Source organism: Phascolarctos cinereus, unplaced genomic scaffold, assembly GCF_003287225.1.
Source record: "Phascolarctos cinereus isolate Bilbo 61053 unplaced genomic scaffold, phaCin_HiC Scaffold_726;HRSCAF=1367, whole genome shotgun sequence".
In the NCBI taxonomy this organism is placed as follows: Eukaryota; Metazoa; Chordata; class Mammalia; order Diprotodontia; family Phascolarctidae; genus Phascolarctos; species Phascolarctos cinereus.
In genome coordinates, this window is record NW_027556098.1 from 115,145,981 (window position 1) to 115,162,624 (window position 16,644).

Consider the following 16,644-nt stretch of genomic DNA (forward strand, 5'->3'; position numbering starts at 1 on the left):
TAACCTGTTTGCCTCAGTTTTCTCATCTGTAAAATGCGGCTGATAGCACCTCCTTCCCAGGGTTGTTGGGAAGATCAAATGAGATAATATTTGTAAAAGTGCTTAGCACAAATAAGAAAAAATGAGCAGGATGCTTTCAGAAAACACTGGGAAAACTTGTATGAACTGATGCAAAGTGAAATGAGCAGAACCAAGAGAACACTGTACACAATAACAGCAGTATTATACTATGAATAACTGTAAATGACTTAGCTGTTCTCAGCAATACAATGATACAAAAAAATTCCAAAGGACTTACAATGAAAAATGGTATCCATCTCCAGATAGAGAACTGATGGAGTCTGGATACATATTGGAGCATACTTTTTTTTTAAACTTTCTTTATTATGCTTAATTTTTTTTGGTCTATGTTTCCTTTTGCAACATGGCTAATAGGAAATATTTTGCATGCCTGCACATGTATAATCCATATCAAAGTGCTTGCCTTCTCAAAGGGAAAGGGTGAGGGGAGGGAGAGAAGGAGAAAATTTGGAACTCAAATTTTTTTTAAAATGAATGTTAAAAATTTTTGTTTATATGTAATTGATTAAAAAAAATTTAAATTAAAAAAAGTGCCATGTCAAAAAAAGGTGCTTAGCACAGTGCCTGGCATATAGTAAGCACTATATAAATGTCAGCTATTATTATTATCAATGCCCTTTTTAAATGTGGTGTCAAAAGTGAGCATGATACTCCAACTATGGTCTGAGTAGGACACAATGCAATTACTATAGCCTCCTTACTAGAATATAGAAAATACTTGCTAAATCACAGTATTATAAAAATGCCAGTTATTATCATCAAATGTAAAAATAGGCTTTAAAAAAGAGCCAAAGTAAATAGTCTAAATTGAAGGGGCAGGGACAGGTAGATGGGAGATTTAAGCCTAGACTTGCTTCAACTGAGAATATAGCATGGTACAGAACTGGACCCAGAATCATGGGAGCATAAATTTAGAGCCAAGATCATCTAATATAATCCCCTCATTTTATAGGTGAGAAAACTAAGGCTTAGAATAGTTAAATGTTGTTCAAGGTCTCAAATTATAAGTGGCAGAGCTGGGACTTGACTTCCAGGTCCTCAGGAAGAACTGGCTTGAATCCTCCTTCAGACACTAGAAATCATTGAACCTCTCTGAGCCTCATCTTCTTCTTCTATAAAATGGGCATAATAATCCCTGCAGTACTTGCTTCTTACAGGGTTGTTGGGGAGCTCAAATGAGCTGATGTAGGTCAAATGCTTTGTAAAACTTAAAAAGTACCATATAAATGGCAGAATGATGATGATGATGATGATGATGATGATGATGATGATACATTAAGAATAACTATGATATTTTTTAATGTGCTTTAGGAATGCTGGCGTTAGGATTCTTCATCTTAAGCTAATGGTGACCAGAGCCAGGACTAAAGGTAGAGAATTTAGGTAGCTGACTTAATGCCTCTCAAATCCATTCTCCATAACACAAGTCTTGTCCCAGACAAGACTCAAAGCCCTTGATAGACAGTAACATACAGGGGGCACCATTTTCAAACCTCACCTAGAGCCACCACGTCTAATCCTGCCTCTGGTGATGACTGGTGGAAGGGATGGAAAAATGGACTGGGGAGGAAGTGAGGAAAAGGAAGGTCTTTAGAGTTTGAGCATCCAGAAAGGATTATGTCAGCTGACTAGAGGAAGGTCAGTTAGGGAAGGCTTGATAACAGAATTCTCTCCAGAGAGCAAAAGGGAGATTGGTAAAGAGGATGTCATGAGATTGGTTTAAATCAGTGTTTAAAATAGCATTCTTTGCTGCATAAGGATAGGGTGCCTTTAACTGAGGCTGGTTCCATTTCAGCTAGCACCAGGCAGTTCAAGAAAGAAATGCAATATTCAAATTAACTCCAGCAGCTAGCTTCCAGGCCTGCCAGGGGAAGGAGAGAGGGGATGTGTGGGGTGGGGGTAGGGGGAGGAGAAGGGGGTGGCATTGGGAGCCAAGCTCTTACTCTCTTCCCCTAGGGCATTTCTTCCCCAGGTAGGTGTGAGAGGGGGAGACCAAGCTTGGCAGAATGGGAATGCAGCTGTGTTAAAGGAAGCAGCCCCAAGGCACTTTGAAGCCCAGCCAAGTTGGGAAGGGTTTGGACTCTGCTGGAAGATAAGCAGAGTAAGGTAGAAAGGAAGCCCAAATATACAGATTAGGGTCAGATGAGCTGATGAGGAAAAAAATTAATGATTATTCAGACTTTGTATATTTTAAAAGTTGCTGCAAAGCATTGTCTATAAATACAGATGTCGTTTTAAAGGCCATTTTAGGTGCAGCTGTTTTAATAAAAGGCTGTGTTTTTGTTTGTTTTTAAAGGAGGAAAAGTATGCTCCAGTAGTGTTCTTTGGCTAAATATACTATTTTGAGAGTAACAAAAATTAAATTACTGTGTGCAGATGGTGGAGAGAATAGAAGCTCTTTGAGGGTAGGGACTGTTTTCTGTTTTGTCTTTTCATCCTCTTACCTAGCACAGTAGTTGTCATACAGTAGGTGCTTAATAAACACCTGTTGAATGAAGATCTGATCCTTAGCCCATTCTGCTCCTCCCTGTTCCCTGGCATCCTGCTGTCACTGCCGTATGGAATACCACAATATAAATGTCAAGGGCAGAGCGTCCAAGTAGGCTATACGATGTTACCAACGAAAGACCTCTACGGAAGAAATAGCCTGAAATACATATTTGAGGACATGTATGACCAGAGAAGCATGTGAGCTGGTCATGTATGGCAAAAAAGAGGCAACATCTGGAACTCCCAAGATGTTAAACTGAAACAGAGAAAGGTCTTTGAAGGTCTAGGGCATTCTGGGTGAATGCCCTGTAGCGGATTTATAGAAAGTCATGGATGAGAATCTCAGTTTGAGAAAGCAGTCAGGGAGGCACTGTGATTTCCACCAGTGAAATCCAATGAAGTTTCCCTACCTCAGAAAAGCCAAAGTAAGGCTTAGATCCAACCCTTTGGACTGTGTGTGACCCTCACTGAGATATCAATGTGGTCCCATGACTATATTGTAAGCTTGGTTTTTCGACGTGTAAATAAACCACTTTTTAAAAGATTGGATCTAGAACACTTAAATTAGGAAATGACAGAAAATATCCTAAAGTTGTTAGGCAGAAATACAGGGGAACCCCTGTTTGGGGTTCACACAGCTGAGAAGAAGGAACCTTCCACTTGAATCCCATGTGGTACAACTGAAACTCAGCAACAGCAACAAATATCTATTGGGCACCCACTATGTGCAGGGCACTGTGCCAGGCAGCAGAGAACATACAGAGATTTAAAAAAATAATAGCAATGGTCATCTAGAGCTTTAAGGCTTGCAAAGCACTTTACATATTCATTTAAAAAATACTAATTTAAGACTAAACAAAATGAAGCAAGAAAAGACAGGTCCTCTAGTGCCCTAGAGATGGAAAGTGAACCTGAGGTGTTGAACATTGAGATGATTGTAAATGCCTGATCATCTCTGAGCAGTGCCAAGCTGGCTCGAGGAGCAAAACTGTGTACCTATAGCTTACTTATCCTGAAATAGCTTGTCATCTCAAATCTGCTCACATTACAGGAAGATTTTTTTTTGCAGTCATTCATTGAGCGCGTGTTGTGCTCAAAAGCCATTGGAGAGTATTGGGACCAGAGGACAATGCAAGAGGAAGGTGTAGTGGGGTAGTCTTTGGAGGAGAAACCCCTTGATTTTTTGAATGGTAGCAGCAGAAATTACCAGTTGTGAATGTCAATGAGCCTTCTGTCTAGGTGTGCCTTGGCCTGTTTCATCACAACCTCCATGGGTCCTTAGTGGGGAGAGAGAGCGGCACCCTAAAACAAGACAGGAGAGAGGGAGGGAGCAGATCAAACAAGGTGAAATGAAGCTAATATTCAGAGCTCAAGGCAAAGGGAAGCCATTGGGCATTTCATGTAAATATAGTCAATGCTCACTTATCCATGGAATGGAGAGCATAGGTAGTGCATTAGTATGCTGAATGGAAAGAGTCCAGCACTCATTTATGGGCACTGGTATGTATCACACGCTTGATACAGCACCTAGCCCAGCTGCTCACACAGGAAAATACACAGTTAGGACTTCTGACAAAAAGCATGAAAACTCAATAGCATTGTCCCTCAGTCCAGGGCCACAACCCCTAGTCTGTGGATGTTATTAACAGTAATAAATGCATACTGTCTATGCCTACAGAGAGGGAAAGCCTTCACCTACCTCCCATGACTTTAGCACCAATGTACCTCCTGTCCCTATAACTCAAACTCTCTTAATAGTTGTGCAAGGATGACTTTTATTTGGGAAGTGATTAAAGGAAAACTTTTCCTGCCTCTTCTGCCCCTGGATTAGTACTAGGGACTGGGGAGGACGGATAGTTTGGGTTACAGGCATTTGAATGGGTAGCAGAAGATAGTGATGGGGGGTTGGGAGTGTACAAAACACCAGGAAAGGTTAGAGTGCTGAGGGCTTTGGGAGATGAGGCCAAAGTAGCTGAGGGACCAGAAGAAAGCGAATGGGGAGCTAGGGAGTGGGGGACTAGGAGACTCAAGTCATTTGTCCTTTGGAGTGTTGTGCTGGGGACCAGAGAGACTCTGAGAGTAGGGGAGGGAGGCAGCCGCTCCAGCAACTCATGCTATTTTGGGAAAGCCTCCCTCAGTGACAAGTAAAGCAAAACATTTTCTAAAAATCATCAGGCCACAGAATTTCTGTTTGCATGTTCTCATGCTGCCTGCCTGATTCTCAAGGGGGGTGGGGGGTGGGGGGAACATCCTAATTGCTTTTAGAGCTTGCATAGGGGGCCACAGTGCTGGTATTCACAGCTGCCTCTGTGTGTGTGTGTGTGTGTGTGTGTGTGTGTGTGTGCGCGCGCATGTTTGTGAATGTGTGAGAATGCTGTCTATGGGAACCATATGATGCTGGTTCCACAGTGCAGACAGAAGGAGACAGCAAGGAAGTTGAAGACCGTGGGAGCAGATGAAATCTCCAAAAGAAAGAATAAAGAAAAGAAGAGCTGAGAGTTGAGCTTTGGGATGGAATGGGAAGCTTCCTGTCCCATAGCATCCCCCTTGTCCGTGGGGGATAAGTCAAACAGAAGACTAAGTATATCAGAGCTGAGGACAATGTCAAAGTACCTTTTTTTCCCAGAGACACCATCCTGGGGGGTGGCACCAAGCTGTGTTCCAAAGCAACTGTCCCCCTGGCCTCCTTCATCTATAACTAGACCAGGGGTTATGAAGGCCTTGCCAGCCTCTTTAATTAATTAAACCTCCTTAAATTTTAATTAAAACCATCAGAGGGCACAAAATGTTAGGAGAGAGGTTCCTGTGGATAAGTGGCTCTCTCTATCCCTGGGGCAATAGCAGGAAATGCTTTGCCATAAATATTTTGATGTAACCAGGAGGATTGGAAAGGAGCAACATAGAGCACTGAAGAAGAGGAGCTCGGAGAGAAACTGGGTCAGCAGCTATCACACTTAGGGGGCACGGCCTCTGGTCCTCTGAGGGCTTGAGCGTCCTATTGGCATCTCCAATACTGACCTTTCTTCTCGGCTTGCTCCAGAATGGCATCTTTAGCTACCGACAGGACCTAAAGGGGACCCATTATCTTTCCCCATAATCCGGTACCTCCTCCTGATGACTATTTCAATGAGTGGCATCACCATTCACCTGGTCTTCCCTGCTTTGAAACCTTGGTGTTTGTTATCTCTGACTCTTTTCCATCCTTGACCCTCATTTCAATCAGTTACAAAGCCCTGTCAATACCACCTCGGCAGCATCTATCTCCTCCTGTCTAGCCTGCCACTGGCACCCTAGTAAAGGCTTTCCTTACTACTAGCCTGGACTATTATGATGAGGTCTTTTCACCTACCGGCTCTCTCTAAACCAGCCTTTGTTATATAGCCAGGATAACCTTCTGGAAGCATTGATCAAGCCATGCCTCTCTATTGCCCAAAAAAATCTTCTAAGATCCACTATTGCCTGTTGAGTGAAATATAGATTCTTTTGCCTGGCATTCAAGGCCTCTTGCAATGTGGTAACAACCTCCCTTTCCCAGATTTTCCTCACTAACCCTATCTCCCTATAGGAGGTCTTTTCCTGGCACCCCACTTCCCCAGCCTTTCAGATAACCTTCTTCTACATACCCACTTTTATCCATCTAGTCTCTCACCTTTGAAGGTAAGCTTCTTGAGAGCAAAGACTGTGTTTTTGCCTTTTTTTGTATTCCCAGAGCTTAACACAATGCCTGACACATAGTAAGCTTTTAATACAGCCTATGGATTGATGGACTAATTTTATTTTACCCAAAATGGACTACCCTGAAATGCATCTTTCATTCCCCAGCCTCTCTTTGCCTCTTCTGGCTCTTCATCTATTGAATCTCTATCCTTCCTTAAATCTCAACTCATATGCCATCTTTTTCTTTCTTTCTTTCTTCCTTTCTTTCTTTTTTTTTTTTGGCTAGGCAATGGGGTTAAGCAACTTGCCCAAGGACATACAGCTAGTTAAGAGTTAAGTGTCTGAGGAGAGATTTGAACTTGGGTCCTCCTGACTCCAGCACCAGAGCTCTATCTACCACACCACCTAGCTGCCCTCTACATCACCTTTTTCAGGAAGCCCTTCACGATACCCCCTCTCGATAATGATCTTCCCTCTCAGACCCTGAAAAGCACTTTATTTTGTAACTCTCTAAAGCACTTACTATTATATATTACTATGATGTGTGTGTGTGTGTGTGTGTGTGTGTGTGTGTGTGTGTGTGTGTGTATTTCCTCGCTAGACTGGAAACTCCATGAAGGCAGCAGTGTCTTTACTTTCTAAACTTTGTGTTTCCCCTAGCATCTAGCTAGGTGCTCAACATGCCCTGGGAACTTTGTTTTCTGAATTGAATTATGGATTCCTCTTTTGTCTAACTCGGCATAGTCAGCAAGCAACCTTCTGATCTTAATATGATTTCCCAAGGAAGCTTCCCTACTGGGAAGAGCTCTTTCTCACTCTAAATGATTAATTGACTTTCTGGTACACATCATAAAATCAGAAAAGTTTAGCATTAGAAAAGGCCTTGGAGACCACTTAAGTTTGACCCACATGCTTTACAGAAGAGGAAACTGAGGCCCAGAAAAGCAAACAGACTTGCTCAAGGTCATTCAGTGAATACCTGACCTGGGCCATGGGTCTATCCATCTGCTGCTATTTCTACTGCTCCATACTATTTCCTAGCAAGTCTGGAAGCTCGGATTATGGGACAGTTGGAGAGATTAGGGGATCTGGCAGGTCTGGAAGCAGGGAGTCAGGGGGCTGGAGTCTGGGACACTCAGGCTCAAGTGAGATCTTGCCAGATGTTACTCTTGCTATCAGTGTTAGGGTCCAGGAATGAGTGTTTGGGAGACTCTGAAAGGTGGGAGGGAGAAAAGGAGGAAGCTGTTTTAGCTGACTCCTGCTATTTTGGGAAACCCTCGGTGCCACATGAGTTTGCCCTGCTTCATGAGCCAGTCACTGTCAGGGCCTCTTCCACCTCCTGCCTCAGCTCCAGCCCATGCCTGCCACCTCCAGACATGCAAGGCCAAAGGACAAACCTGGACCACACGGAGGGGCCATGAGACCCCTTAGAGCTTGCCTGAGCATCACCTCTCTGCTTCACTGCTAGAGTACACATCCTGTGAGCACAGCAGTGACTACAGCTGGGCCTAGTTATCTGACCAAGGTGGATGGGAGGATGGCCCCAGGCAGAGAAGGAAGCAATTGTCGGGATGAGTTTCAAGTGCATTTGGAGGAGGCAGCATGGCTCTGTGTGGGACTGTTTGTAGGAGGCCCTCAGGGGGCCCCCTTCCTTCTACTCAACCCTACCCCCACCCTCCTCACTTCCATTCAAAGTCTCCACTTGGCCCAGTGCCTGGAGAAAGAGGGAGAAAAAAAAACGGGAAAGAAAAGAAGAGGAAATAGGAGAGAAATTCAGAGCTGGAAAGAATATACCCAATTTGAGGTTTGGTGGGGGAGGAAAGGGAAAAAGAAGAGGGAAGGGAAGGCTGACCTTATGGGAGGGAGGGGGTATTCCCGATCCTTTCCCTGGCTCAGCTCTGTTACACTCCTCCCCTTAAATGTAGGGTACTCTCAGTGGATGCCGCCAACAGCCCAGCTGTGTGTATTCTCCGAGCAGGATGTGAAGGCATCTCCTGGGCTGTACACTATTTGCCACTTGGGGGGCCAAGCTTAGCCAAGCCCCAGCACAAAGATAAGATTGAGATGCAGATTCTCTTCCATTCCACTGAATAGAACAGATTGGATACGGATTTTCCTCTTTTCTTCCTATTTAGACCATCTGGGAGTTTGGTGCCTGTGAGAAGGGAGGCTGAGAGGGCCAGTTTGGTGGGGACAGATCAGCCGCAAACCTTCCCAGCACTTTCCTCCTCAACCAGCAGGCCCCCAGGTAGCAGCACAGACCGAGCCATGACTTTTCAACAAGGGGAAGTTTATCTGCTTCCCTTCAGGCAGGACAGGATTGCTCTGAAACTGGTTCATAAAGGCAGGACCTCTATCCGGAGATATCCCTGGGTTACCTGCTACAGCACCTCCCTCGCTCCCTCTGTGTTAGGCAGGCAGTCCTTTCTGCTCAAAGGGCCTTAGACAACCTCCAGTCCAACCGATTTGTTTGACAGGTGAGGAAAGGGAGGCCACATTTGGCCTCTTGCTAACCCTTGAAAAGCTTTTTTTCACCATCCTTCTAGAACAACAGCTGACTGTAGAATCATAGAGTGTCAAGGTGGTAAAGGACCCTAGAGGTAGCAGGGTGTGTTGGGCAGGTCAGTTAATTTAAGAGTCAGAAACCATATCATGTGGTGCATACATTTACGGATGTGAAACAGCAGCATATCTCCAGCGCTTGGCACATGTTTTGGTTTTTCAGTCATTTTGCAGTCCAGTCCAGCTCTTGGTGACCCCTTTGGGGAGGGTTTCTTGGCAAAGCTACTGAGTGGTTTGCCATGTCCTTCTCCAGCTCATTTTACAGATGAGGAAACTGAGGCAAATAGAGTTAAATGACTTGCTCAGGGTCGCACAGTCATTAAGCATCCAGACTCAGATCTTCCAGACTCCAGGCCAGGTAGTCTAGCCACTGAGCCACGCAGACGCCTAGATTGAGGCGTGCTAGATGCTTTAACAAACGCTCATTGTCTGGATTTAACTGGAGGCCTCGATTCCCTTATTCCCTTATTGAGAGAGCCACAGTGGCGGTGCAGAAAGAATGTGGGACATGGAGTCCTACACCCACAGAATTCAGCATCCACAGGGCCCACCAGGGGCTATTTAATCCAGTATGTACTGGAATCCTCTCTACAACATGCCTGACAAGTTGTCAGCTAGTCTTTGCTTGAAAAGCTCTGGGGAAGGAACACTCCCTTCCTCCCTCCCAAGGCACTTTGTTGTTGTTGTTGTTGTGGGGATTTTTTTTGGGGGGGGGGCTAGGCAACGGGGTTAAGTGACTTACCCAGGGTCACACAGCTAGTAAGTGTTATGTGTCTGAGGTCGGATTTGAACTCACGTCCTCCTGAATCCAGGGCTGGTGCTCTATCCACTGCACCACCTAGCAGCCCCCCCCCCCCCGCCTCCCCCATTGCACTTTGGAATAGCTCAGGTAGGGTGTGTTTCCATGGCTTGAGCCCACATCCGTCTTTCCACAGCTTCCATCCACTGCTCCTAGCTGCGCCCTCTGGGACCAGGGAGAAGATGTCTAATTCACTCTTCCATGTAACTACCCATTAAACATTTGAAGACAGCTAACATGTGACTACAAAGTCTTTTCTTCTCCAGGCAAAACATCCATAGCCCCTTCAACAATGATAAGCTGGAAAGAGATCCAGAGGAGTGGGGCCAGGATGATAAAAGGTATTATAGAAATTGGGGATGTTGCACTAAGTTTTTTGGCTACCATATCCCACAGTTGACTTATATTGAGGTTGCAGTTCACTAAAATCCCATTTCCCCCCCCCATACAAATAGTACCATAGTCATACCTCCCCCATTTTGTGCTTACAAAGTTGATTTTTTCAACACAATGTTTATCACTTGTACATTTAATTTTTTTGTTTGTTTTGTTTTGGCTAGGCAATGGGGTTAAGTGACTTGCCCAGGGTCACACAGCTAGTAAGTGTTATGTGTCTGAGGCCAGATTTGAGCTCAGGTCTTCCTGAATGCAGGGCCAGTGCTCTATCCACTGCACCATCTAGCTGCCTCAGTACATTTCATTTTAAAGCCATCATCTTAGCTTGCTTGGATTTTCTTGGATCCTAACTCAGCCATCCCATGCAATGCATTAGGTATCCCTCCTACCTTTGTCCTCCTCAAATTTGATAAGTATGCCACTGATGCCTGTATTCAAGCCATTGCTGAATAGGTTGAGTATTTAGATAAATATGCTAAATAAGGCAGCTAGGTGGTGCAGTGATAGATAGAGCCCTGGACCTGGAGTCAGGAAGATCTGAATCCAAATCTGGCCTCAGACACTTACTAGCTGTATGCCCCTAGCCAAGTCACTTTAACCTCTATTTAACTCAGTTTACTCGTTTTGCTCATCCATAAAACAGAGATGATTATAATTTCTACCTCCCAGAGTTGTTTCGAGGATAAAATGAGATAACATTTGTAAAGTGTTTGCAAATCTAAAGCATTATGTAAATGTTAGCTAACATCACCATCACCGTCATCACTATCATCATCATCATCATCACCACCAGCACCACCACCCCTGTCATTATCCTCTTAAGTAGTCCTTCTACCAAATGACATTGAACCATTAATGATTATTCTTTGGATTGCATCATTCAACTTTTTCTTCTGAATCCATCTATACTATCATTTATCTCATGTCTCACCATTTTGTCCATAGAAATAGAATGAAAGTCTTTACCAAAGGCTTTGCTAGAGTCAGGCAAATTAAACCTCTAGCATTTCCCTATTCTGCTAACCCATTTATCCTGCCAAAGAAGGTCAACAGTGTTAATTACTCCTTCTTGAAGAATCCTTGCTGATTCTTTGTGACCACAGTGTCCTTTTCTAGATTTTCAAAACTTATCCCTTTTAAAATACACTCTAGAATTTTTCTGGAACCTGAAGCCAAACTCACTGACTATATTACAAGATTCCAAGGTTCTCTTCTTTTCTTTTTGTTTTAAAACCAGGACAATATTTGCCCTTTCCAAGCCTTGAAGCTCTTTCCCCGTCCTCCACCATCTTTCAATGATCTTTGGCAATGATTCATCGACCATTACTTCCTGCTCTTTTAGTGACACAGGATATAGTTAATCTGAGACTAGTACCTTGAACTCATCAAGGGTGACTAGGACCTCTCTTACAATCTGCCTACTTAGCTTAGATTTTTATTCCCAATTAGATATTTTTGTTCTATCCTTTCCATTCTCCTTGGCAAGGAAAAGAAACAGAATAAGAGTTGTCCCAACTTCTCCCAGCTACCTGTTATCACTCCACCTCTCTAAGCAACGCTCCTGTCTCCTCTTGGATTCTCTATTTTCCTTCCACTATACCTGACTTTCCTATTCCCTGCCTTTTCATCAATCACTAAATCAATATTAAGCATCTACTATGTGCCAGGCACTGTGAAAAGCACTGAGGATACAAAAAGAGCCAAAAGACAATTCCTGCTCACAATCTAAAATTATCCTTAGCTTCCCCTACTAGCTTCAGCTCATTCGAAGTTTCATTGCTCCTGATGTTCTTCCTTCAGGGTTATTGCCACATCAGAAGACTTGGGTTTGAAACTTAATAAATGCTTTCCTGTTTTAGTGACTCTAAACACTTATTAACCATGTGGCCACAGGCAATTCATTTGGCTCTTATGAGACATCTCTACTCCAGTTCAAATGGACTATTTGTGCTCAGCCTGCAGTAGAACCTTCCAAGCTCATACTGGTCTGATCAGCTATAATCAGACACACTGTACATTGACCCTAACATCATGATGTCATTTTGGTCCTCTGAGTATGAAGAACAACGACCAAAGAGCAAGCCTCAGTTTCCTCATTCATCAGATGGGGATAAAAACACACTGTTGACTTCAAGGAATAGTGTGAGAAAAGTCTTTTATAAACCTTAAAGAGGTCTGGAAATGAGAATTATTTGTAAAAAGGGGGACAATATTTGCATTAGGGACTATGTGAGATTATTGTGAGCCAAGTACTTTAAGTGTTATATAAACGAGCTTTTATCTCATTTAACAACTTCATTTTACAGGCAAGGGAATGGAGGCCCAGATTGTGACTTCACTAAGGTAACATTAGTTGATGGCAAGTAGAGAACAAGAACCCAGGTCTCCTAAGCTGAGGACGCTTCGTTCAGTAATTCTGCAAATGGGCCACTTTATTCCTTGTGCAATGGCCGCTGTTCATCAAATGGAGAGAGCAGTTCCCTGGCATGGTTTTGTGGTTGGTGGAATCTTTGTGTAAGGAGGATGCTGGCTAATGAGAACAGTGTCCCGGTAGCATTCATGTTCAATGAATGCCTTTGGAAGGGTCTGATGACCCTTCATGAAACAGGGGGGCCTCTTCACTTCAGACAGCCTGAGCTAAGTGCTGTTATTATCCCCATTTTACAGATGAGGAAACTGAGGCTGACAAAGGTTAACTGACTTTCCCTTGGCCACCAATAAGCATCTGAATCAGGATTTGAGCTCAGGTCCTCCTGACTCCAAGTCTAGCTCTCTATCTACTACATAACCTAAATGCCACAAAACACATGGAAACCAGGCTGGATCTGCCTTCTCATTGTAGTTCTACCCTATTTTCTAACTTTTCCAGTATTCTTACTGAATGAAAACCGTTGGTATAGAGTAAATCATGTTAATTAGGGCTCTGATCATTCAGAGCTTAAGATAATTTAGTGTGCATAATGCTGAAGTTTGAGTAAAACAATTTAACAGTGTAAATAAGATTGCAGAGGAAATGTTTAATCAACTTTTAAAAACCCCAAAACTATATTATTTCCAGCTTTCTCCTAGTTGCACTATGAGCTTAGACACTCTTTTACTTTCCCTATAGCCAAGGCTAAGCTTGTAAATATTTAACAATCAGCTCTCCAGGAAAAGAAAATGAATGCATGACACACATTTCAGTTTAATCTGCCTTATTAACATTTTCTCCATCATTTTCTTAAGTCTATCCAATCAACGAAATAATTTATCAAGCCTTGATTTGTAACATTTGCTGATTTCCAAGGAGTAAATGTTAACACTGAAAATTTAACAATTCTCCAGAGGTACAAGCTGGCTCCTGCACACCACTGTTCACAATTCACCCAGATCTCTCCTAAAATTTAAATTTAAAGATCCCTGGAAATCTCACATCTTCCATAAAGGTTCTATAGATTAGTCAGAAAAATCCGGATGGCTTCCCTTAACACTCCAAGATGGACATGATATTGTGAGTACTTTGCCCTTAGGAATTTACCCTTTCCTATCCCCACCTCTCCCTCCTTCCCTCCCTTCACCACCCCCAATGTACTTACCCCTGGCCTGTGAATGAAGCAAACACCTCACTGTCCATTCATGTCTTGGCTTAATGGCTGAGACATCAAACTACCCAAGAGTAAGTTGGGCAGCTGGAAAAGAAGCAAAGCCACAGCGTATCCAGGTGCAGCAGGGGCAGGGATAGGCCGGAATCACTCACTGTGGGAACAATGACATCATATATCAATATTAAGCAGAAGAAACACAGATTAGCTATGAGGAAGGGATTAGCATCTAGAGTCTATATAAAGGTAGCCACACATATTAATAACTCATACTTCTATATAGCACTTTACAGTTTACAAGACACTCGTCACAATCAACATGTGAAGTAAATAGTAAAAGTTTACTATTTCCACTTCACAGATGAAGAAGCTGGGGGCCAAAAAAGTGAGACAAGATACATAGGGTCAGACAGCAGTAAGTATCAAAGCCAATGCTTAGACCCAGGGCTCCTAACTCCAACATTCCAAGAGTGTTCTTTCCACGACGCCATGAGGCTTCTCATCTCTATCTGTTTGCATACTCATACACATGCTATATTGTTGTTTGCCCTTCGTTTCCAAAGAGGCCCAATGACATCACAGATGATGGCACACTTGAGTGTGAATTGGCTTTAAGCGAGGCAGAGTTGCACAAAGGCATCAGTCTCACTCTCTTCCTGAGTCATCGAAGTCCAGTGGCAAGACAAAAGTCAGCGTGATTGGCGATGGCCCAGTTACAGCGGATGACCTTGGTGTTTTTGATGTCTGACCAAGCTCTCAGCACTCCACAGTACCTGCTTCAGCCAGCTTCATGGCTGTTGGAACAAATTATTCTCATCTGCTCATTCCACTCGGGGAAGACACGCAGAGGGGTTTGAAGCCTGTCAGTTACCCTCAACCCGGTTTAGCCTGTCTGCTGAGAAGGTTTTACCAGGGTGTGGCTGCTGAGCAAGCTATAGCTTCTTAGAGCCACAGGGAGAATTGGCTGAAGGTGGACACCAACGGTGAATAAGCAGGCCTAAAAAGGGCTCAGCGAGCCCTCACACCTGGTGTACCTGTTCTCCTTGAGTGCCCCATACATGCTACTGGACAGACTGTGGAACCCACAGCATCGCCAGCCCCTGAGAAGTTACCTTCTCTGGAGAAGGAGCATCAGTAGCTGGTTGACTCTATCCAGCAAGTCACCAAAAAAACACTGGGTCAAGAAGGGAAAAGACATGGTATCTTAGCAGCGTAGATACAGATCCAGAAGGGATCTTAAAAAAAGGAATGCACGTGCATGTAAATATGTAAATGTGAAGGAAGACCTGGGTTCAAATCCTGACTCTGTCACTTATTACTTGTGTGACATAGATAGAGTCACTGCACTTGTCTGAGCCTCAGTTTCATCTCTGAAATGTGAAGATTGGACTATATCAGGGGTTGAGACCCTTCGGCCTCAAGGCCATGTGTGCTTTCTAGGTCCTCGAGTGTGGCCTTTTGACTGAGTCCAAATTTTACAGAACAAATCCTTTTATTAAGGGTATTTGTTCTGTGAAGTTGGGATTCGGTCACGGGGCCACACTTGAGGACCTAGAGGGCCACATGTGGCCTTGAGGCTGCAAGTTCCCCACCCCTGGACTAGATCATCTAGAGATATCCTCTCTTGCACCAAATCCTATGATCCTCTATGGCAGTGGTTTTCAAACTTATTGGTCTCAGAACCCATTTACACTCTTAAAAATTATTGAAGATACTTTTATACTCTTAAAAAATATCGATGACTCCATTTACGCTCTTAAAAAATTGTTGAGGGCCTCAAAGAGATTTTGTTTATGTGGGATTATATCCATTGATATTTATCATATTAGAAATGAAAATGATACATTTTTAAAATATTTATTCATTTAAAAATAGTGATGGTGAACCCATTACATCTTGTTAACATAAATCATATATTTTCTATGAAAAAAGAACTATATTTTCAAAACAAAAGCGAGAAGAGCGGCAGTTTTACATATTTTTACAAATCTCTTTAATGTCTGGCTTAATGGAAAACAGCTGGATTCTCCTATCTGCTTTTGCATTTGATCTGTTGCAATATGCTGTTTTGGTTGAAATGTCTGAAGACAATCTAGCCTTAGAAAGATGTATAGCTGGAAGGGGGAGGAGTATTTTAATAGGAAAATAACATCTTAGTATTATAACAAAAATGGTTTTAACCTCCCAGACTCTTTGAAAAGGTCTTGAGATCTTTCGGGGTCCATGTCCACACTCTGAGAACTGCTGCTCTGTGGATATTTTTGGGTGTGAAGAGAAAAGTGGGAGGGAGATGAAGACAGTGAAAAGGTTGATATTTGGATCTTTAGGTAAAGAGGGACTCTGAATTAAATTCCTCATAATGCAAGGTCATTCAATTACTCTGATCCAAAAACATCTGCTGGTTTCTTCTGTTTTCTCTTCTCTCTTCTCTAAACCTGCAGAATCAGTCACTATAATCAGAAAAGGGGGCAGGGCCGTAAGCAACCTCCTGCAATAGGTCCCAATTGTTTGCCTTTATTACTTGCTTTTAAGTAAAACCAAATAGATGAACATTTCTATTTGCCCCAAAGGTCAATTAAAGTGTGATTATTTGTTTTACAAAATTATTTACCATTAGATTCCTTTAAATGGCATACTCCCCAGTGCTTTAAAATTACATCCATCCTTCTTTTCTGCAATTGGTGGAGGTTCCCCATGAAAAGCTCATGGAGCTATTCTATAGTACATCCAAATGAAGTAAAAAAAGGAAGATGGAGCAGCTTGGTGCAATGGAAGAGTGCTCGATTTGTAGTCAAAGGACCTGAGTTCAAATTCTATCTCTGGTCCTCACTACCTGTGTGACTTTGGGCAAGTCCTTTAACTTCTCTAAGACTCAGTTTCCTCATCTTTAAAATAAATGGCTAAATGGTCCCCAAGGTCCCTTTCAGCTCTAGATCAATGATTCTGTGATTGCGGTGTCATCGTTGTCAATAGCCAGGATGAAATAGTGATGGCTTCTACAAACCTTTGGGTAACAATCAGCATGCTCACCTACAGAGATGACCCCTCATATACTCAAAGGTACATAAGATGCTGAAA

General features: G+C 43.1%; 1 protein-coding gene across 3 annotated transcripts in view; it reads right to left on the bottom strand.

Moving 5' to 3' along the window:
- The window catches only part of SEMA5B (semaphorin 5B), a 190,480-nt gene that overhangs the window by 66,826 nt on the left and 107,010 nt on the right, over positions 1-16,644 (bottom strand). For 2 of the 3 annotated variants that reach the window (XM_020985957.2, XM_020985956.2), the window contains exons 2-3: positions 13,561-13,720; positions 3,779-3,873 (exon numbers count right to left, since the gene is read on the bottom strand). The gene's annotated coding sequence lies outside the window, so the exon portion shown is untranslated. The remainder of the gene's footprint in view (positions 1-3,778; positions 3,874-13,560; positions 13,721-16,644) is intronic. The other variant, XM_020985961.2, reaches the window with a different exon arrangement.